Raw genomic sequence first — 22323 nt, 5'->3', positions numbered from 1 at the left:
CCCCCACCCAATGTAGAAATCCCTCCAAAAGCACCCTCCCAGCTGGTCATTCCACCCCAGCTTGAACAGCTGAATGACAAGAGATCTCACTCCTTCACAAGACAACACATTTCATTGTTGGGAGATCAAGTCTTCTTTATATGGGCTCAAAATTAGCCTCCCTGGAACTTCTATTCATCCATAGCTCTGTTGTTGTCTGGAATGGTGGCAGAAAGTCCCCTCTTCTCTCAGATGAGTATCCTTCAGCACATCATTAAGGCAGAGCGTGGTGTACTGGAGGAAATGCAGGACTACACAGAGCCAGAGCCAAGAAACTTGGATTTGAGGTGTATCTCTGTCTCAGACTTTCTGATCATAGCAACGACAGCCCTTCAGGCTTTACTTTCATCATGAGTATTAAAAAATACATAAAAACAAAGACAATGAAAAACTGGAATAATTGTGAGCATCAAATTAAAAGTGTGAGTCAAATGCTTTGTAACTGAAAAGTAATCTACAAATGTTAAGTCACCCTATTAGTAGTACTTTAAGGTACAAAATTTTTATATTTGAAAAATTCTTTGGTCAGTTGAAACATATTCTACTTCCAGAAGCTAGATATAGTTCTGTGGCTAAATAAGTGTGCTAATGATGCGAGTGAGTGCTCCATGAGGCCACCTCGCTGTTGCTTCAGTGACTTAGTAAATCAGAAAGGGAAGTCTTGCAAGCTGGGTGTGAGGGTGCATGCCTATAATCCTAGTGCCTTAGGAGGCTGAGGCAGGAGGATGGCATGTTCCAGGCCAGCCTCAGTAACTTAGTAAGAACTCCTCTCAAAATAAAAAGGGCTGGGGATGTAGCTTAGTAGCAGAGTATTCCTAGGTTCAATCCTCTGTAATAAACAAACAAACAAAGAAAAGAAAAAGAAAAAAGAAAATTTTGCAAGATGGTATGGGTATCAACATGCTGGCGCTGCCTTTGGTCTTTAGACAGAAAAAACAAAAAGACCAAAGGCCTCAGAACCAAGAAGGCACTGGTTTCGAATTTGCCACTCATTATGTAGGTGCCCTTAAACAAGCTAGCTAAAATTACTTTCCCCTACGTATGATACTAATCTTACTTGTGCTACTATCAGGATTAAAAAAAAAAAAAACAGCACTAAACACTGAAGAGCAATTTTTTGTGTGTGTGTGTACTAGGGATTGAACCCAGGGCCTTGCGCATATGAGGCAAGCACTCTACCAACTGAGCTATATCCCCAGCCCAGTATTTTTTTATTTTATTTGTTAAACAGTAAATTTTGTTTCAATTGCTGGCCATTTCCACTATATATATTTTTTTAAATCTACAAGAACCCATTTGAAAAGTGCTATACTCCCTCTAGATAAACAGTTAGGCACCTAGACTCCATATGGACACTGTTCCAACTCTGTCGTTAATTCTCTGTGAAATCCATACATTTCGCCTGTTAGACCCTTGATTTCCTAATTTGTCAACCGAATTAGTCAGACAAGCTGATCTTTAAACCTTTCTCTAAATGAGATTCTGGAACTGTTAATATCCACATGGCTAAGAAAACTGACAGAAGACTTCAGAAGTAATTTGTTTCCTGGGAACAATTCAGTTGTTCCATAATCCCAAAATAATACTATTGTAAAAATAATGCCTTCAATTTGTAAATTTGTTTGAAAATTACTCCCTTTAGGAGGATTTATTTGATTCTAACTTAGTTCTGCCAACCACATTCCTGAGGTGAGTGAACCTCAGGAATCTGTAAAAACTGAATAGAAATAAGACATTTCTCCAAAGAGGAAATATAAAGGGCCAATGAGCACATGAAAAGATGTTCTCCCTCATTAACCACGAGGGAAATGCCAATCAAAACCATGATGAGAGGGCCATCCTACTTGGATGACTACAGTAAAAAGACTGACAATAACAAGTGTTGGTGAAGGTGTAAAGAAGCTGGATCCCTACACTTGGCTGGTGGGAGTATAAATTAGCAGCTATGACAGAAAACCGCTGGCAGTTCTTCAAAACTATGCTTTCCAAATGACTGGGCAATTGTATTCCCAGGTATACAGGAAGGAGAAATGAAAACATGTCCACACAAGGAGTTATATATGAATGCTCACAACTGCATTATTCATTATACTCAAAAGGTAGAAACAATACAAATGTCCATCAGTTGACAGATATATGGCTGAATAAAATATGTATATCCATAGAATGAAATATTATTTGTCAATGCAAAGACATGAAGTCCTGATACATACTGCCACACAGTGAACCTTGAAAATATTATGCTAAGTCAAAGAAGCCAGAAACAAAAGACCACATAATACATGACTCTGTAGCTCAACATGGTGGTGCACATCTATAATCCCAGTGGCTCAGGAGGCTGAGGCAGGAGGATGGCAGGTTCAAAGCCAGCCTCAGCAACTTAGAGAGGCACCAAGCAACTTAGTGAGACCCTGTCTCAAAATAATAAAATAAAAAAGACTCTGTTTATATGAAATGTCTAGAATAAGCAATTCATAGAGACAGAAAGCAGATTAGTGGTTGTCCCACAGTAAGGAAGTAAGGAATGAATACTAATGGATATTAGACTTCTTTCTGGGATGATGAAATGTTGTAAAATTGATTGTGGTGAAGGTTGCACTTTAAATGGGTGAATATGTCAATCATATCTCAATAAAGCTGTTAAAAAAATCTCAACAGAAGCACATAAAAAAATCTCAACAGAAGCACATAGTCATTAAACCATAAGGAGCAATGATCAGTTCAATTTACATTGGGCTGCAAAGAACATATTTGTATAATAGCATTTTGTGTGAATAATTGTTTTTATATGTCCTAATGCTTCAAACTCACTTTTGCATTTGGATCATTTTTCAAGGAGCAGCTGAAATTTAAGGAAGTAAATAATAAACAAGGCTACTGTGGCACACAAAATCTATTTCTTTTATTTTACTACCTGAGGACTGACTTGGCGGTGTAAAATGCCATTTTAAAAAACGAATGACGAAGTCTGAATGAGAAAATGCATTTCATCGTGAAAGATAAAAGTCTTTCCTTCTCTACAGTGAATACAGGTAATTTCAGAAGCAGCAGCTCCTAATTATTCAATGTTGAAAAGCTAAAAAAAGGTTCATATTGAAAACAGTGACCTCCAGTTTGCTCTGTGAATGAAGGCAGACACAAATTCTCATTTCCCTGGAATCCTGCTTGATAAGTGAGTTGGGGAAAGCAAGCATTTCTTCATTACAGCGCAGACGACTGTTCATTTAAATAACAATAACCTGCATAAAAGTCACAAAAGCATTATCTAGCAATTCTTCTGTGTTGAAATGCATTATTAGTGCTAACAATGCCAAATAGAGTAAATAAATGACTGTCTCCTTATTTTCGGCATTCTTCCTGATTACTGAGCCTATGAAAGGAGGCGTTATTATTACTGGTGCATTCAACACCTTGGTCAATACCATGTGCTTGGATAACTTTTGAACTGCAAGGGATTTGAAAATCAAGTTATGTTCTTTTCTAGGCTATCCAAGGAGGGGGGGACTTCCCATATCTTCCTGTCTCTCTCTCTCTATGTATGTATATACATATACATATATATTTAAAATATATTTTAGTTGCCAATGGATTTTTTTACTTTATTAGTTTATTTATATGTAGTGCTGAGGATCAAACCCAGGGCCTCACGCATGCCAGGCAAGTGCTCTACCACTGAGCCACAACCCCAGTCCCTCCATATATTTTTAACAGAAAATATTTGAATAACTCAACTTCTGTTCATTATATCTCTGTAAAAACTGAAGTCCCCATTAAAGATAGCACACTTGCAAGAGAACTTATTAAAATTGTAGAAGCCAAATCAGTAGTTTAAATCCAAAGATTTCTTACCAGAAACATGAAAATGTTTCAGATTTCAAAGTTCCTTGAGCTCAGAGTTTTAGGTCTTTCTTTAACTTTCTCTTTTTTCACCCCCTGAAGTACCTAGTATTCCATCCAAGGCCATCGACCAACCTGGTTATGAGAGCTCCATCAATCTCCTGATTGAGGGGGAAATGAAAGGTGAACTCATTCATTCCTGGGTCTCTAGTTTGGGGCATGTAGGGTGATGTGTCCTGCAGCAATAGACAAGTGGGAGGAGGCAAAAAGATCTGAGTGGAGACTTGAACCAATAATACGTAGGCCACTTGGAGCCAGTCGTTCACACCATGCCCTCTAGACAAGCAAATAAAATTAATCATGGAGACTCCTATTAATCAACAAGCAATGTTCTTCAGTCATGCTTTGGAGCTTACCACCTCTCAAAGGTGCATCAATGTTCCCTCAGTGAAACCTCTTGATTTTCCCTAGAGCAGAGCTCAGGGCAGCCAGAGGCACCAGGGCACTGTGATGAAGTGGCACTAGGCAAGAGCTGTCCTCTCACTCCCACCACACTGTGTGGATGGCTCTGGCAGTGCAGCCATGAGGGGCTCATGAGAGGGTAGGGAAGCTACACCCTCTCTGGGCACCACCTGGCCCCGCCCCCGGTTCCCCTCGCCTTTGCTGCTTGAGTGTGCAGTTCCTGAGCACCACACGGCTTCAGTTCTTCCAGGTCCCTGTTCTCTTCTCTGGCTAACTCATACTCGCCAAAACTCAGGGCAGGCATCGCCCACTCCAGGAAGCCCAACACGGCTGTGAATTCCTGTGTGCACCTACTGTTAGGTTATATTGAAAGGTGAGATAAAATTTCCAGGAATGTTTTCTCACTCAATTGCATAATGTTGGGAGAGCGACACAAATTGTTTTATTTGCATCTTGACTACTTGGGGCCCACCATATCACAATAGCTGAGGCTCAGTAAAGGTCTGTGGGACAGAAGTGGACAAGTCTAGGCAGGTGGCTTCAGAGGATGAGTTGGTAACAGTGACTGTGTATATTTCAGATATTCTTTGCTCTGGCATGATCTCAACTGGAGTCTCTGTCCTGTACACTCCCAGGAGAATGCTTCATCAGAATTTCTTTCCTGGCACCTTCCATCACCTTGGGCCCTGGGGACCCTGAAGTTCTTTCTTGGACCCAGCTTTTTCTGCCTTGGCCTGTGCTTACTTTTGTTCCTATTAGGTCCCTTTCTGGATGGGCTGCTCCAAGCTGGCAGGTTCCTGGGCTCACTTACATTCTGAGTGCTGAGAACAGCACTATACATCCTTGGAATGCGGTTGGTGGAGAAGGCAGCTTCCACCTGTCTCAGTGCACTTACAAAGTAGTTACTGACTCTGAAATCTCTGCCCCGGGGTGAGTGACTGCCTCCAACGTGTCTATATCACACTAGCTTTAGAAAGTGCAACAGGTGACATGAAGATGCACTCGTGTGATTTAAGGACAACCTGCCAAAGTCCTCAGAAGCTTACTGTGCCCTTGAAGTAGGCCATCCTCAGGAGTTGTCGCATCTCATCTACCCAGCAGGTGTGCACCATCAAATAAATATCATAAAATGTCTTCCAGCCAGGAACAAATATTTGGCAAGGAAAAGAAAGTACACAGGCTCCCTGACCATGGTGTTCTTGATGGAGGGTGTGAGAGGCCGTTTTTTTTAACATATGGAAAACAATGCTCTTATGAATCAAGGTTTCCAGCCCCTGTCTATCCATCTGCCTTATTCCCCCTCCACAACCCCAGAAGCTTCTGAAAGAAACTAGTCTCAATTTTACAATTTCACTTACAGAGATTTTAACAAAGAGGATCCCTTAAACATAGCACAACAACAACAAAAATTTTTTTCCATAAAACTGTGATTTTTTTAAAAGACAACAGTAATGACAAGTGGGCTAATCTGGTTTGCTAGGGACTCTTCTTCCCACCCCACTGCAAGAGTTTAAATTACTCAGTAGTGCCATCTTCCTTCTGCCTGCCAGAAGGCTTAGGAGACAGAAAAATTTAGTACTTTCAGTATGATTAGGGAGAACTTAATAATATTGGTACAATCTGTTCTTGAATATTTTTTTTCTTTTTTTTTGGGTAGAACTAGGGATCAAATCCAGGGCCTTGCACATGCTAGACAGTAGCTCTACTACCAAGTTTACATCCTCAGTCCTTTCAATTTTTTTTTTTTTTTTTTTTTTAAATTTTGAGACAGGGCCTCACTAAGTTGATCAGGCTGGCCTTGAATTTGTGATCCTCCTGCCTCAGCCTCCCAAGTAGCTGAGATTATAGGTATGTTAATAGCACCTGGCTTGAATAATCTGGAGGCTCCACCATCATTACATGTTCAATTACCAGGTATCATTGGACCTAAATATTAAAACAATCATTATAAAGAAACACAAACCTGTGGCTTAACTCTGACTTCAAAGTTATGGGTACAACTTAAAAGAGGAAACATATGGATTCAAACGTGGGTAAGTTTTATTTTTAATTTTAAAAACATAACTTATAAACCCTGAAGCCAATGATAATTCTGAGAACCATGAATACAATGCATATCACGAGAGACTGGAAAAGACAGTTCAAACTTATTTCAAATTGTGTATATACTTCTACAATTTTTTACACACATGAAGGTTACCCTCTAAATGTGATGGTGGATTTTGTTAGAACAGTGTTTTCTGATCTAACAGTATTTTCCAGACCCTGAGTGGGCATTTACTTTATGTCAACTTTAAATTGGTCTTTAAAAAAAAATTCACCTTATTCCAAACAATAATGTCAGTGAAATCATGGTTTGAGGATTTCTTAACTTTGTTCCCTTGGGGAAAAGCTAGTTAAAGGGAAAATTACCCATTTCAGAAGAGACATGACAAGGTTGATCCTCATCTCTGAGAAATGTTGAAATGTTGACTAAATACCTACTATGTGCCAAGTCCTCTTGTAGTTTCTGGGTTTACAGCAGTGAGGCGAACACAATTCCTGCTCCCATGGAGCTTACATTCAAAACAAGGAAGTGACAATAAGCCAGGAGGCACATACAGGTGGAGTGTCTCTTACCTGAGCTGTGTGGGATCAGAAGTGTTTTGGATTTGGAAATATGTGCACATATGTAATGAGATATTCTGGAGATGGGACCCAGGTCTAAACAGGAATTCATTTATGTTTCATGTACACATAGACTGAAGGTGATCATATATAATATTTTTAATGATTTTGTGCATAAAACAAAGTTTCTTGGTGTAGAATTTTCCCTTTATGGTTCCATGTTAGTGTTCAAAAAGTTTCAGATTTTGAAGTATTCTAGATTCCAGAATTTCAGATTAGGGATGCTCAACCTATCATATAATCCCAGGTAGCAAAGTCAGTTCCAAGAAAATATAAAACAGGGGAAAGACATCAAGTGATGGGTGGAACATTTGAGCACCACTACATATCATTACATAGCACAGAACACTGTGGACTCTTCTAAGCAGAGGCAAATGGTCTAGAAACCTGTGCTATTTCCACTATTTTTTGTGAGGGGGGGTACAGGTGATTGAACTCGGGGGCGCTCGACCACTAGCCACATCCCCAGCCCTATTTTGTATTTTATTTAGAGACAGGGACTCACTGAGTAGCTTGGGCCTTGCTAAACTGCTGAGGCCAGCTTTGAACTTGTGATCCTCCTGCCTCAACCTCCTGAGTTGCTGGGATTATAAGCATGTGCCACGGCACCCGGCTCATTTCCATTCTTACAACACTTAACTATTCTTCAAGATTATGTCTTCACATGGTTTACTTCCTCAGACTGCTTTCTCAGTAGGAGAGATTACTGCCTCTCCTGGGCTGAGTTTTCACTGGGGAACTCATTTCTGGAGCAGAAAGGCCTGGATGGGGTTCCTGAGGGAGATTTAAATATCAGAATGTGGTTAAATGTAATGGTACATGCCTGTAATCTCAGCAATTCTGGAGGCTAGGCAGGAGGATGGCAAGTTTGAGGCCAGCCTCAACAACTTAGTGAAACCCAGTCTCAAAATAAAAAATCAAAAGGAGGGGGATTGCAGCTCCATGGTAAAGCCCCCTGGGTTTAATCCCCAGCGAGTGCGCGTGCACACACATACACACACACACAAACAAGCTGGGTGCTATGGTGTACACCTGTAATCCCAGAGGCTCTAGGGTGGCTGAGGCAGAAGGATTGTGAGTAGTACAAAGCCTCTGCAGCTTAGTGAGACCGTAAGCAACTTAGTAAGACCATGTCTCAAAATAATAAAAAGGGCTGGTGAAGCATCCCTGGGGTCAATCCCTGGTATAAAGGAAAAAAAAAAAAAGGCCAGAAGGTGACTAAAAGTGACAAGCTATTTAGGACCACTGTGGCTTTTTCTCCTTATTGAAGGTGGGAGAAACTGGTCAAAATGCTTTTAATGTTTCTTAAAAATCTCATTAAATAGTTGACTGAAAACATCATTGATAATCTAAATGCAACATCAATAGAAGCTCAGTCTGATTCTAGAAAGACTTAATGTGACTTCATATGGGTACCTGTGCTCTTGTTGGCTGAATGTGGGATGAGAACCAGCTGGTATCAGGCAAGGACAGCGGTGCTTTTAAGGCCGAAGGGCCCAAGGAGCTGCAATCCTCGCTCTGAGACTTGATAACCATGTAATTTTGAGCAAGTGATAAACTTTTTTAAGCCTCAGTTTCCTCATCTATAAAAATAGTAATGCCTCCCATATGGGTTTGCTCTGAGGGTCAAATGAAACTAAATGAGATCATAGTGATTACATAGCACTTAGCATTTAGTGCTCTTAAAATAAATGGCAATTAAGATGACGACAGTAATCTTGATAATGATGATTTAGAAATCATATACAAGGTTCTTTAGTTCTGAAACGGAGAAGGAAAGTCCTAGCTTCTAAATCCCTAAAAGGGTTAAGTAATAAACAATAGCTTGGCAAGAGAATATTAGAACTCTAGTGGTGGGTGTCATCCAGCTGAACCAGCAACTCAGCCTCAAGTCTACGAGGTCCAGAATGGGATGGACAGTGGGGGCCACTCTGGGCAGTCTCCATAGACATGAAAATACAAACGGAGGTTCCCCAAAGCTACCATGGGGGTCTTAAGACAGGAATTGAAGGCCCACCAGGAATCAGGCGATGTGAAGTCAGTGAAGTGTGTCCCCAGCGTCCTGGGGCTGGGTTTGGAGGCCTTCCCACATTTGCAGCAGCTTGTGCTCCATGCGATTTTAAAGGTACTCAATATCTGCCAACCCAAATTTAAAAACAACAACAGGAGAGCACATCCTGACAGTCTGAATCCATTAAATCTGCATATAGCACAATGAGATGTTATGTAATCAAAATCCCTTGAACCTGCACCAGTCTCCATGGGCAACAGAAGCAAGTCAGTTCACATGCTTGGGGGGCGGGTGGTGGAGAGTGAAGTGCAAGCGGAAAATCGGGGTGGGCAAGTCAGTCCTGATGCACAATTTTCCTTAATAGGGTATGTGCTGCACGTAAGCAGAGCTTCTTTGGGAAAGGAATGCCTCTCTACCCCTCTGAATTTAACCTATTCTTTTCCCCTTGGGGGTACATATTTAGCTGGATTTGTATAACCAATGTGTGTGTGTGTGTGTGTGTGAGAGAGAGAGAGAGAGAGAGAGAGAACGATTTTTATCAATTACCTGGATTCTATCCTCTAGGCTACATAGAGTTGTTGAGTCCTACTGTGGGTCTACCAGAGTAACAAATCCTCATGAAGATGAGCATTTCCAGGAAAACTGAATTTTTTGACTCCACAGTTTCTACTGCATATACATGTGAGGTCTACAACATCTTTCTGTCCAGGTCCCATAAAAGGAAATTTGCAAGAGTAAATTTTAGATTACTGTCTGGCTAGCCCAATATAATGTGACACCTACAACTTGCTAGCTTGGAGGGAAGGTATGAAGAATGAAGACACCAGGGAAGATGTCCCTGAAGACGACAGGGCAGTGTGTAGGTCACAAACAGAAAAGCTGAGTGGCAATGGGGAGATGTAGGGGTCATGACTAATTCGGGTGCTCATTCAGATATGGGAAGAGCAGTGAGGGGCATGAGATCTGTGCCACAACTTATCTTCCTGGGAAGCTGCGAGGAGCCATCAAGCAAGGCTTGTAAATGATTTTTACTTCCTGAGACTCTCAATGTGTCAGGTGTCTCAGCTGGAGAATGGACAGTGAGCTGATTAGGATAAAGTGGGACAAGGATTAAAATAGAAAACCCACAGAGGAAAACTGGATTGTAGGAAAGACTGAGATGGTGCCTGCTGCGTGGTTTCTCCCAATCTGTAGCCTCGACCTGGTTAGAGTTCATTTTCTGTTCTTGTCCCAGGAGACACAATCTGTGAGCCGTGCGTGGACCACAGAGTAGAAAATAAATGACTCCACCAGTAATCACTTGGTTGGCTTATTCTCCATGTTGTTCCCCTTGGGATACAAAGTGGTTCACATGAACACACACCCACCATGTGTGGAGGGTCGCTAGTCTTGGACTTGGCTAGCTCTGGTTCTGGTGCTAGCTTTGGCATTACTCCCTGTGTGGCTAGGAAACAACCTTGAAGCTCACCAGACCAGGGACAGTGCATGTGGGAGTGATTTATCAGTAAGAATTTGCCCTTCAAATGCCAGGAGTGATTATTAGTAATAGGAATGCTTTTTATTTGATGGACAAAACACAATAACAAAGACAAGTAGGAATAAAAGCATGAAGTTCATCCTATGTTGACATGACTCCCAAACCTTAACAGTGGAAAGTTATTCTTTTAGTAAGCAAAGCCACAATCAGATCCAAAACGGTACACTTATTAAACTGAAAATGCTCTAAATTGCTCCTTGGTAAGGGCTACTCTGCACAATCTGATCATTTGGGATTTCATCAAATTAATGTCACCAGATATGCCTTATAATTAGGATAAAATATTTGAAAAGTTTAAAAATGAAGCTATTCATTAACTCATTGATTTTTCTAGAGATTGGGAGACTGAATTTAAATGATACCCAAAAATATAACTAGGTGTGTTCAAAGACAGAAGAATGAGTTGCAGGTCTCTAAGTGGAAAGCAGTGGTTTAAAATGCTATTACTATTCAGATTCTCTGAGAACATTAAAACTGCCCATTAAATAAAAATCTAATAATTGGCCCTACTGAGTTGTGACATTTTGTAACCTGTACAGAAATGCAGAAAATTGTGGAAGAAAAGTTCTTTTGAGGCAGAATTTGATTTGCAATGTAAAATTATCCCACAAGCCAAGGTCTTCACGCACACATCCACAAAAGAACAACAACGCAGCCTGACTAATGAAGCCAAGGAAGCCTCTGGAAATCAGAGCTAAGGCTATGGCTCCAGACTCCTAAGGTAAGTTAGGTTACTGCTCTGGAGAAAATTAGGCAACTTCATGAGCTCAGAGTAAACCCCAGCTTAGAATTGGTCTCTTGTTGGATACTACCTAAAAATACAATCAAGTTAGATCATTCAAGCCATTTGCAGTTTCCACACTTACTCTGTAATATTGCTAAGTGAATAGAATTTAAAGACATTAACTGGAAGACAATCAATGGTTTCAAATCAGAGGACTAAAACTCTCACGGGCCAATGCTGACCAAGCAATTTCTATGTGCATGTGTCTCTGTCAAGGGCCAGTCAAGATTCAGATATGAAAGATGTGCTTCTTGCTGTCAAGCTACTGTGCGTGGGGTGACTGAGACAGGTACCGATAAAACCAGAGTGTAAGGCATCCTGTGTGTCCAACAGGAACAGGACAGTCACAACAAGTGGAGTCCTTCTTGTTGGACGGATTTGGAAAATGTGACCTCTCCTTTGAGCTGTAGAAATGAAATGGGTAGGACTGAGGGAAGACGCAGAGGTAGATGTCCAGGATGGGGGAATGGTAGGAGTGAGATAAGAACAAGAAGCACTCTGGGGCCCGACACAGAGGCACACTCCTGTATTCCCAGCAGCTCGGGGAGCTCAGGCAGGAGGATCGCAAGTTCAAAACCAGCCTCAGCAACCTAGCAAGGACCTAAGCAATTCAGAGAGCCCCTGTCCCTAAATAAAATGTTTAAAAAGGGGCTGTGGATGTGGCTCTGTGGTTAAGAGTCCCTGGTTCAATCCCTGATACAAAAAGAAAAAAAAAAAAAAAAAAAAAAAAAAAAGAGCAGCACTCTGGGGAAGGGGGCAGAGTTTAGTCTGGCTGGGATGCAGGTAAGAGAAAGACCGTGGCAGCAGAGGGCAGAAGAGGCTGTGGACACAGGGAACTGAGAGCCAGCAGAGGCTTGTAGAAGGTGCCAGGGCCACCATTCTGTTAAAGACAGACACTGTTAGGGGCGCTAGGTTGAAAATCTTCATGGACATATTATCTATAAAAATATAGGGCTTAAACATTCTACCCCTTTCCTCAGGTGTTTTCCTGAGGTCAAGCAACCAGATCCTGAGAAAAGAGGAGACGTGCACACACATAACGAACCACTCATGAGGAAGAAATGGGGACGATGAAGAAATGAAGGCAGAGAACAGTCAGGAATTAAGGAGAATGGTGAGCAAGATGAAGAGAAGACGCTGGAGAGAGGGTGGCCTAATCCAGAACATGATGCGGGTCGGGAAGGGGATGTACAGGGTCCCTCTCACCACCCTGTCCCAGACTAAGCCCAGGGAAGTCTTATTACAGAGATTTGAGGGCCTACAAGCCATGAACAGAAGCCACTGGCCACTATGGTAGTGGACAAACTTAGTAGCTGTGGACTTCTACCCATAAACTAAGAACTGCTCTTCACGTTCTCAGGAGAAGAAAACTATTAAACAGATACCTAATGTCAAGAGGCAATGTTCACAGCAAGCTGTCAAGTGGGTTCAAGTTTGCATGACTCCATTTTTGTATAAGTGAGTAGTATCTGTTGGTGTATTTGGTCACCAGAAACTGGATTGCTGAATGGCAGAAACATTGAAGTCTGCCATATTAGGCAAAAATTTCCTTAATTCTTTTTTTTTTAATTTTTTTTTGTAGTTGTAGATGGAGAGAATGTCTTTATTTATTTATTTTTATGTGGTGCTAAGGATGGAACCCAGTGCCTCACACCTACTAGGCAAGCTCCCTGACACTGAGCCTGGCCTCATCCCAAATTTTCTCAATTCTTTTCTTTTTTTGTAGTGGGGATTGAACTCATGGGCACTCAACCACTGAGCCACATCCCCAGCCCTATTTTGCATTTTATTTAGAGACAGGGTCTCAATATGTTGCTTAGCACCTCACTGTGGCTGAGGCTGGCTTTGAACTCGTGATCCTCCTGTCTCAGCCTTCCCAGCTGCTGGGATTACAGGCATGCGCCACTGCGCCCAGCTCCAAATTTCCTCAATTCTTAATGGGAATATATAACTCTTTTCTGTCAAAAATACTGCTTCATGCTTCAATTAGTATGCAGAACACATCCCTTTACAAATGTCTCTGATAAGAAGAATAACTAAAACAAAGAATCTTGTCAAAGATGTAGTTGGCACAGCATAAAACATTAAAGATGAGTGTTCCACTTTATCACTTTTAGGAAACAGTCTTCTATATAAAGAACACAAGGGGCTTTACTTGAAAAAACAGAACACTCCCAATACACAAACATTCCCAAGCTTACATTAGCTCTTGTAATCAATGTAACTTGTTTACACAGACCTGTTACTCCATATATAAATATGCCCAGTATAAACCATGAGTACTGTATAGTGGGGCACAGAGGAGGCCCAGTTTTTTCAAAAAGCAAATTTTATATGTCAAGAAACCCATAAAAGTACCCTAGCTGTAATCCTTTTGACTGGGCAGATGCATGCCTGTAATCCTTTTGACTGGGCAGGCTGAGACAGGAGGATCTCAAGTTCAAAGCCAGCCTCAGCAACTTAGCAAGGTCCTAAGCAACTCAGCAAGACTCTGTCTCAAAAAAAAAAAAAAAAAAAAAAAAAAAAATTAAAATGAAAAAAAGAGCTGGGGATGTGGTTCAGTGGTTAAGTGCCTCTGGGTTCAATCCCTGGTTGCAAACAAACAAACAAACAAAAACCTCAGGCAGATTTTATATTTTTTGCTAAAATATACCACCTGCCAAGTTAGGACAATAACTTTAAAGATTTAATTCAAAGTAAGAGTAAATAACAGACAGGTTTCTAAAACTTAAAAACCACTAAAATGTTCAGTTAGCAGTATGTAAACTATGCACAGGAAAAGAGGGAAGAATACACATGAAATTGTTAATAGTGGTTCAATGGGGGATGAGGCTTAAAAGGAGTTTCATTTTGTTTTTTATGCCTTTCTGAATTTTGAAGATATTCAATATAAATATGAAAGTAATAGTTTTTAAATGTTTGGCTTCTATTTTTTAATTACAAGTAGCTCAACAAACTCACCATAGTTTTGCATAACAAATTATGGAAAACGTAACAAAAATAAAGTCCTCTGAAGCTGACTGAAGTGGGAACAAGATGGCAAACATGGCCATGGGTACACAGGAGACCTTCTCTGAAGAAAGGTGCGTGGCTGCTTGTCTGTTTCCAGGCTGACCCACAGGGCTAGGTGTGGACGTTGCATGACAGGGAGGCGTGAGAACAGGGCTCCCAAGAACACAGGAGCTGAAGTAGCAGGGGGAACGAAAGCCGGGTTTCCTCTGTGCACACTCCAAGGGTCAGAGTGTGACAGAAAGGCCACATGTGGCAAGGTCAGAGCCACTCCTGAGCAACTGCAAGAGAGAAGCCCCAACCAGATCCTTCCACAGGACCAATGTGTGTGCACATAGGGTTCAGTGTCCCCCATGTGAAATGCTTTGGGAACAGAAGTGTTTCAGATTTCTAAGTTTATCAGATCTTGAATCTGCATAGACTCACAGGTTGAGTGCCCTTAATCCAAAAATCCAAAATCCAACATGCTCCAAAATCTGAAACCTTTTGAACATCATACTGGTGCTCAAGAAGTTTCAGATTTGACAACATTGTTGGATTTTGAGTTTTCAGATTAGGGATGCATGCTCACCCTGTAGCTGTCTCTGTCCTACTTTAGAGATTGCTTTCTTTTCATCTAGTCTGTGTGGCAAAATACAGAAAGTACAGAGACCGATGTAGGTAAGACTTCCTAAGAGCTCTGTACCATCTGAAACAGGCATTAATGGTGAGGCACAACAGTTATTTAATTAGCACACATTGATTAACTTAACCCCATGTAACCACTGTCTTCTGCTACTGCTAATTTTGTTTTTGAAGTCAAATGAAATAAAGTAGCTGAAGAGTAATTAAATGTGTCCAGTCCCTTCATCCCTATGGCTACGATGACTGGGTTGCCCTCCACTACTGAGGTTTTCTGAGAAGATGTGGGAAAGGCTTTGAAACAACTCAAAGGCATGTTCTCAGGAGGTGGTGACTTCACATTAAAATCTCTGATATGAATGGGCCTGTTAGCACTTTCTCTAACGATGCATGTGGGAGAAGAGCTGAATTTGTAGCTGTTTTCAAATATTAGTAACAAAAATGACAATGTTTAATTGAAAAGCTTATTATGGAAACAAACCCTACTCTATATTTGCAAAAACAGACCTAACACAAAAGGTAGTAGACAGAAGTTTTGTTTGTTTTTTCCAGTACTCAGATGCGCTACTCACTGAGTCATACCCCTCATCTCTTTTTATGTTTTCTTATGAGACAGGGTCTTGCTGAGTTGTTGTGGCTGGCCCAAAACTTGGGATCCTCCCACCTCAACCTCCTGGGTCACAGGGATTATAGGCATCCACTGCCACCCCTGGCTCTAGATACAAGATTGAAGCATATAAACTGTAGGTTAGCAGTAGTTTTGAAACTTAAACATTCATGCACACAAACCAAAATACCCCAAACACAAAAACCTAAAAGCAAAAGAAAGAAAACTTTTTTAACAGCAATGATTACAGACATGCCCAACTGATGAACAGATGGCATGCAGCTATACCCTAGATCAAGTCCTGCCTGTGTGGTCTCTTCCTTCTCCTTAGCAACCTATAGGTGGGTGGGCACAATTTTAGGGTTCTGGGAACATAATTTGAGAGTCACTACTTTATGCTTCCCTGGGGAATACTGTGCAATGGCTCATTCCACAGAGATTCTGGTTCTTTTTAGCAGCTTTGACAAGTAACACTAGAGATCTAAGGTCTACGTTCCCAAGATTCTCTCAGAACCAGGTTCTAGATGTGGCCCAGGTTCTGCCAAACAGATGCCTATATAAAATTTGGCAAGTGGATGTGATCAGTGGGAGGCAGCTGTGTGTGGGGGAGGGCTGTATTTGGTTCCTCTGGGACAGCTGTGGCAGAGATTATGGAGTCCAGGTCCTCAAATCATGGGCACCATTCCAGGTATGCCTGAGGCCTCTCAGAAGAGTCTGATGCTGCTGTCATTCAGGGCTGGGTAGCTCCTGGGCTCCCCAGAGAGTCAGCAAGCTACACCAGTAAATCTCTTTCTCATGAGCTAGATGATTCTGTCCCCCTGAATCTAAGAACACTGGCCAAGGCAGAATCTAAAACAGATCCTAGTTATCTCATTACCTCATATGACTCATTCCCCCCCCCCCCAACCTTTGTATCCCTACAGAACCCAACACCTCTGTCAGGTGGATACTGAATAAATGTTAATTAAATCATACTATCACACTACTATAACCATAGCAGTATGCTAGACTAACTTTGATTTAATTCATACTTTAATACCTACTAGGTAATGAGACAAGATCTAAATGATATAGGTAACAAACATCTCAATAAGCCAGGGGTTGAATGGCTATAATTTTTGACTATGTTCATTTATCTGGGCAAAGCAAGACATTAAAAAGAACCGTCTCAATTTCTTATATGGAGTGAAGGCAGAAACAAGTCAAAGCTATCTTTAAGATATAATAGAAAGTATAGGAATGGAAATTATGATGATATTTAACAATGAATATAAATTTGACCACTGTAGGGTGACATGCTTAATTTCTATATCTTGATGAAAAATATAGAAAAAGAAAATAAAAATGAATATTTTATTTTAAAAATAATAAGCTGTGATATATACACACAGACACATATATTTATATATATGTAATTGAATTGGAAGTAGTCAAATATTTAGATTATACATATAATATATATATAATCTAGTATTCAGGTTATATAATTAATACTTAGATTATATATAGTTATTAATAGATGATTTATTATACAAGTACTATACATTTATATAACAGTCATATATTAAATGATTATTTTTATAATATACAATGGACAGACCTCATATGCTCCCCTTTCTTTTTCTTTCTATACATTGTAATATACATAACTTAAGTACTTAATTTCTCCTAATACAAGTTTTCTTAATTTAGAAAATACTGTTTAAAAGACATTCTCTTTCTTCTGTTTTGTACACAACTTTTATTTCATTTTCTATAAGTGGTTAGACAAAGGGTCAGATGATAACTTTAAATATTTAAACTGGTCAATGACAGTCAAGTAGCCAGGAATTTCTTGGGTTTATTGTTAAATATTGATTGCCTTAGAGGTAACCTCAAGTACATGGCACAGCTTCCTAATGAGTTATTAGTTATGAAACTATGAAGTAATTCTGAATTTTAAATATGACTGAAGAACAGACTGGTGTATAACAAATTAAAAGCACCATAATTACACAATATCATGCAATGCATTAGACAGTCACACCGTGCACATATCAAAAAATACATTAATAAAACTAACATATTAATAACACTCTAAATCTGGCCCTTCAAGACCTCAACACTAATTGGAAAGAATTTTGACAGAACATCGTGAATAACTTTCATTATCAGTTCTGGCAAGTTATTTTTTTTTTTAGCTACCTAAATAATTCCTAAACTCCACGGTGCATCTATCAAAATCTAAGATCTGAAAAATACCATTAGTGAGGATGAGTGAAGCAGCAATGCTCAAATGCCACAACATGAACTTGAATTCCTTGGTGTGATGTAAATGGTATGTATGCAGTGTTTCATTTTCCTGTATTTTACTCTCATGTTGTTCACTTAAAATATACCACAGACTTACAATTACATATACATTAATTATAAATATCATGCAGTATATGCCGAATTTAAGGCTGCATAATCTGATCACCTTAAAACCTCTTCCCAAGATGTGATGGTTTGGTGGATTTCATTTCTGAAGAAAACACTTACCAACACATATCAAGGGCAGATCAACCTCACAATGAAAACACACACATTGAGTAGGAAACATCATTGGTTAAAAGCGTAAAAGACATAATTTTGCCTATAAGATATTACTTTGGAAATCAAAACAGATTTATTCATTCTTTTTTCATTGTTATTAGAATTAAAGATACTGATTTAGAAAAAGAACAACAAAATCACTATTACGTTTAAAACAGGAAGTGTTAAGCCAAAAGGGAAGCCCAGAGTTGTCAAGCAGGCACCACAGAAAGCTGGCTGACACACTGATGCCCGTTTTTTTTTTTTGGCGGGGGGTGGGGGGTGAGGGTGGGGGGACATGCTGGGGATTAAACCCAGGGTCTGGTACATGTGAGGCAAGCATTCTACTAACTGGGCTATACCCCCAGCCCACGATTCCTGGTTTTAATACTGGATTTGGTTCTATTAAAATTCTCCCCTTGAGGTGAAATGTCTGGTACCTGTCTCTTTTTCACAGATGGCCACAGCACCATGTTTGTTGATGGCTGTTATTTCGCAAATACCCAGACTTTAACTTTCACTAAAATGGAAGGCTTGCTCAATAAATAAACAACTTGCTCCAGGTCATAAAGTTAAATATTAGAAAAGCAGCAAGATACTACAGCTCAAGTTGGACTGCTCCACCTTTGTCCCCACCCCAATTCCCCTAGACACAGAGGCCTTTGCTTCCTGGTTCTTTTAAGTTGGGGTTTCAATGGACAGACCTCATATGCTCCCCTTTCTTTTTCTTTCTAAATGAAAAATCTCACACAATAAACTCATGAACATGCTGCAACAGTATAAATTAAGTTTATGAAGGATGTCCTTCACTTATTGCCCCTTTCTTTCACACAGTGATATTCGTAACTCACTAGCTGTAGGATTTCCAAAGCTGAGTGATTTGTAATGTAATACTTCTAGAATCTCTTGAGTAATTTCAGCATTAGTTACTAATAAAAGTTGGCTCTCTGCATTGCTTAACCTTGGGAACATGAACCTTTAAGACTTAGAGATCAAATACCAACATTCCCCTGGGACTGCTGTGCACATCTGCATTTCTGGACGTAGGATTTTTTTGTTCCTAATCAAGTATAATCTCACTTCATAACTTCTGCTTTTGGCTCAGTGCTACCTAGATTTTCAGGCAAGCAAAGAAATGAAGGCTGAGGATTTTGTGCTTAGAGGTTTGGAAATTTGGCAAATACTATATTAAAATACAACTATTTGATCTTGAACCTCATCACGGTGAAATTCAGCTAAAAATACAAAGAAACCGAAGTGAGGCTTTATGTATTCCAAGTCTGCACCTGCATTTTAATGTTGCCAGGTATTTGTACTAACAATTCTGTTTTCAGGGTAAAACAGACTGAAGAGCCCCCAAATTTCCCTCTGGGATCTTCCAACCATTTGAAGTAATCACCAATTCCCACTTACATCTACCAGTCCGCAGCCAAGGGCTGCTATTCCTGGCTGATTCCGTTATGTGATTAAATGGTCTGACCATTAGTCTCTGCATTTGGGTCCAAACCAACACAACATGGAAAGTTAGTTGGAGGATTTTAGTCGCCTTTAAGTTCTCTTTAAAGGCAGCTATGAAGGTAGCTTGAGTTATTAAAATACAATTATGAAAAAGGCTATTCAGACTCACCAAATGGATATAGTTTGCTTAATTTTGATCTGTTAGTGTCCAGTCAATGAGGGAGAATTTATTTTCAAATGATTTAGCATCCTCTAAGACTCTATGGAACCTTATAGCCACAGAACAGAAATGATTCTTATAGTCCCATAATTGTGAGCACAAGTTATCTATAAAATAAAAATTCCATGAAGATATAGCCAGGGCAGCACAATTTATGGCCCTGCATTTCACCAAGGTGGTGCTGCTGACTAAACCTGGGCTTCATATATAAATGTGTTTATATTATAACTCTTACTTCCTGTTATATTTATTCATTTTAAAATGTTGAGAAAAATCACCAAGTATCAAAACCAAGAATGATTAGGGAAAGGATATCCTTCATCCTAAACTGCCTCATCCAATAGCTGTGGTTTGCCTATGAACTCATTTGTTACTGCTGGTTGGGAGCCAATATGTGTAATGGTTAAAGTATGGCTTTTATTTAGAAATCAGGCTTATATTCAAATTCTAGCTCTGCTATTTATTACTTCTCTGACTCAGAGTGAGTTTATTGTGTTTTTAGGCCTTAGTTTCCTCACCTGTCAGAAGTGATGTTGTGAAGATTAGGAGGGATGATTTAGTGTAAGGTGCCTAGTACATACACAGGCCTCCATGAATGGGAGCTGCTTTCCATTTGTAAGTATCTTTTCTCCTCTGTAAGCGCTTGAGTGGGAAGGGATACTTCTGGTACTCCCTGTATGTCTTATAGGATAGCCATGTAACAGGGCAGGGAAACACTGTTTTAGATGTCAGAGGACCAGTATGCAACATCTAGTCCCATTACCTTTTATGTAATTTTTGACAGAGTTCTTAGCTATCTGGGTTTTATTATGCCTATCCATAAAATGGGGAACAGTGTTTTATTTCCCAGTAGTTCTAATAGGTATCAAAAAAGATATGGATAAGCCGAGCAGGGTGTCACATACCTGTAATCCCAGCAACTTGGGAGGCTGAGGGAGGACTGAAAGCCTGAGGACACCTTGGCAGCTTAGTGAGACCCTTTCTCAAAAACAAATAAATAAATAAATACTAATCACTCATCAGCTCAGCAGCAAAGCACCCTGGGTTCCATTTTCAGTCAAAACACCCCCCAACCCCTCCCACAAACATATTTATATAAACATACATATAAATAATATTTTATAAACCAAATAAAGTGCTGTTCAGATTTAGTTTACCATCACCATTTTCTTCTACTTGAGTTAGAGCTGAGAAAACCCTGCGCTCGGCCATCTGAAGGTTCGATAAGACAGCTAGCTGTAAACTAGGAGGTGGTCCTTCATCAGACACTGGGTCTGCCAGCACCCTGATCCTGGACTTCCCAACCTCCAGAACTGTGAGAAATAAGTGTCTGTTGTGTGGAGTGACCCAGTCTAGGGTACTCTGTGATAGCGGCCATTGATGGTCATCTAGGAGATCAGAAACAGGAGGCGACAATCACCTTGCCTGATGTGACGGCAGCTGCCATCTGTGCTGAAACTACCAAAGAGGATAGAAGAAAAATGTTAGACCCTCATTCTACATCTGGTGGCAGTGTAGGAAAATACAAGTGGACAGTCATGGTGGAAAACAACACTTTGTGCTGAAATAGCTGAGAAGACCACCGCTTGATGAGGTGGACACAGAAGCCCATGGCCATGGTCACCTCCATGAGGATTCCCTTAGATGTACTAAGGAAACCCAAGAGTGCATGTCACCTAGCAGAAAGAGCTCCGAGTTTCTAAGGCAGCTATCTTTGAATGCCACTAACCAATGAGCCTTTAGAAAATGAGACCCCAGATAATACTCCGCCTGTGTTCACAGAGTCCACAAAGGGTGTCAAAGCATGTGTTCCAGCACATGTGAACAAAGAGCATAAAGATGTGCGAGGCAGTGTTAAAACATCAGTTTGGACATGTGTTTAACCATATGTGAGCAGAGGGTGCTGAGCCATGTGGTATAGCAAGTGTTAGAGCATATTCCATTACAAATGTTTCTCATTTGGGAGCTTAAATTATTTTCTGCCTAATCCAGTGTTGCTAAGCAATAGCTCTGTGTTATCCTAACTCAACACAATAAGTTTAAAAACTTAACAAAAAAACTGAAACTAGAATTATTTTTCCTATCTTGATTTCACCATGAAGAATTTACATTATAGATGTAAATTTTCAATAGTGCTCTTCTGTTAGTAAAAGCACAAACTGGGGTAATGCTCCGCATACAGGAAGGCAGCAGAGATGGGGGAACCACTGTCAGCATGGAGAGACAACATGTAGTGTTTTGGAAGACGTGGTGACACACTGCCCCATTTCAAGGTTGACAGTCCACCAACTCAGGGTCCCTTGGCCACAGCTCGGATTCTGCTTTCTGTTTTCAATTTTAAAATATGCATACCACTTCTCTAGAGAACAGGGATTTCTGAGAGTTCTTATTGATAGTAAAATGTGACAGAGACTGGCTTTAAGGTATAGCTGACATTATTTGCTAAATATTTTAACTTATGAATCTGTATTGCTGCTGGAGGCTTTCATTCCAGAGCAAATGACTCCTCTTAGTTTAA

General features: G+C 40.2%; 1 protein-coding gene and 1 long non-coding RNA gene across 7 annotated transcripts in view; both read right to left on the bottom strand.

The window, feature by feature from the left end:
• LOC125617990 overlaps positions 1–13141 on the bottom strand; it is a 24382-nt gene extending 11241 nt beyond the window's left edge. Inside the window, exon 1 of the long non-coding RNA XR_007349195.1 lies at positions 3147–13141. This is a non-coding gene — a long non-coding RNA (uncharacterized LOC125617990). The remainder of the gene's footprint in view (positions 1–3146) is intronic.
• The window catches only part of Vti1a (vesicle transport through interaction with t-SNAREs 1A), a 342770-nt gene that overhangs the window by 96098 nt on the left and 224349 nt on the right, over positions 1–22323 (bottom strand). The gene's annotated exons all lie outside the window — the stretch shown is intronic.

The sequence above is a fragment of the Marmota marmota genome, unplaced genomic scaffold (genome assembly GCF_001458135.2).
Source record: "Marmota marmota marmota unplaced genomic scaffold, marMar, whole genome shotgun sequence".
Taxonomy (NCBI): domain Eukaryota; kingdom Metazoa; phylum Chordata; class Mammalia; order Rodentia; family Sciuridae; genus Marmota; species Marmota marmota.
The sequence above is the reverse complement of the archived record's forward strand: the minus strand, read 5'-3'. Positions and strand labels throughout refer to the sequence as shown.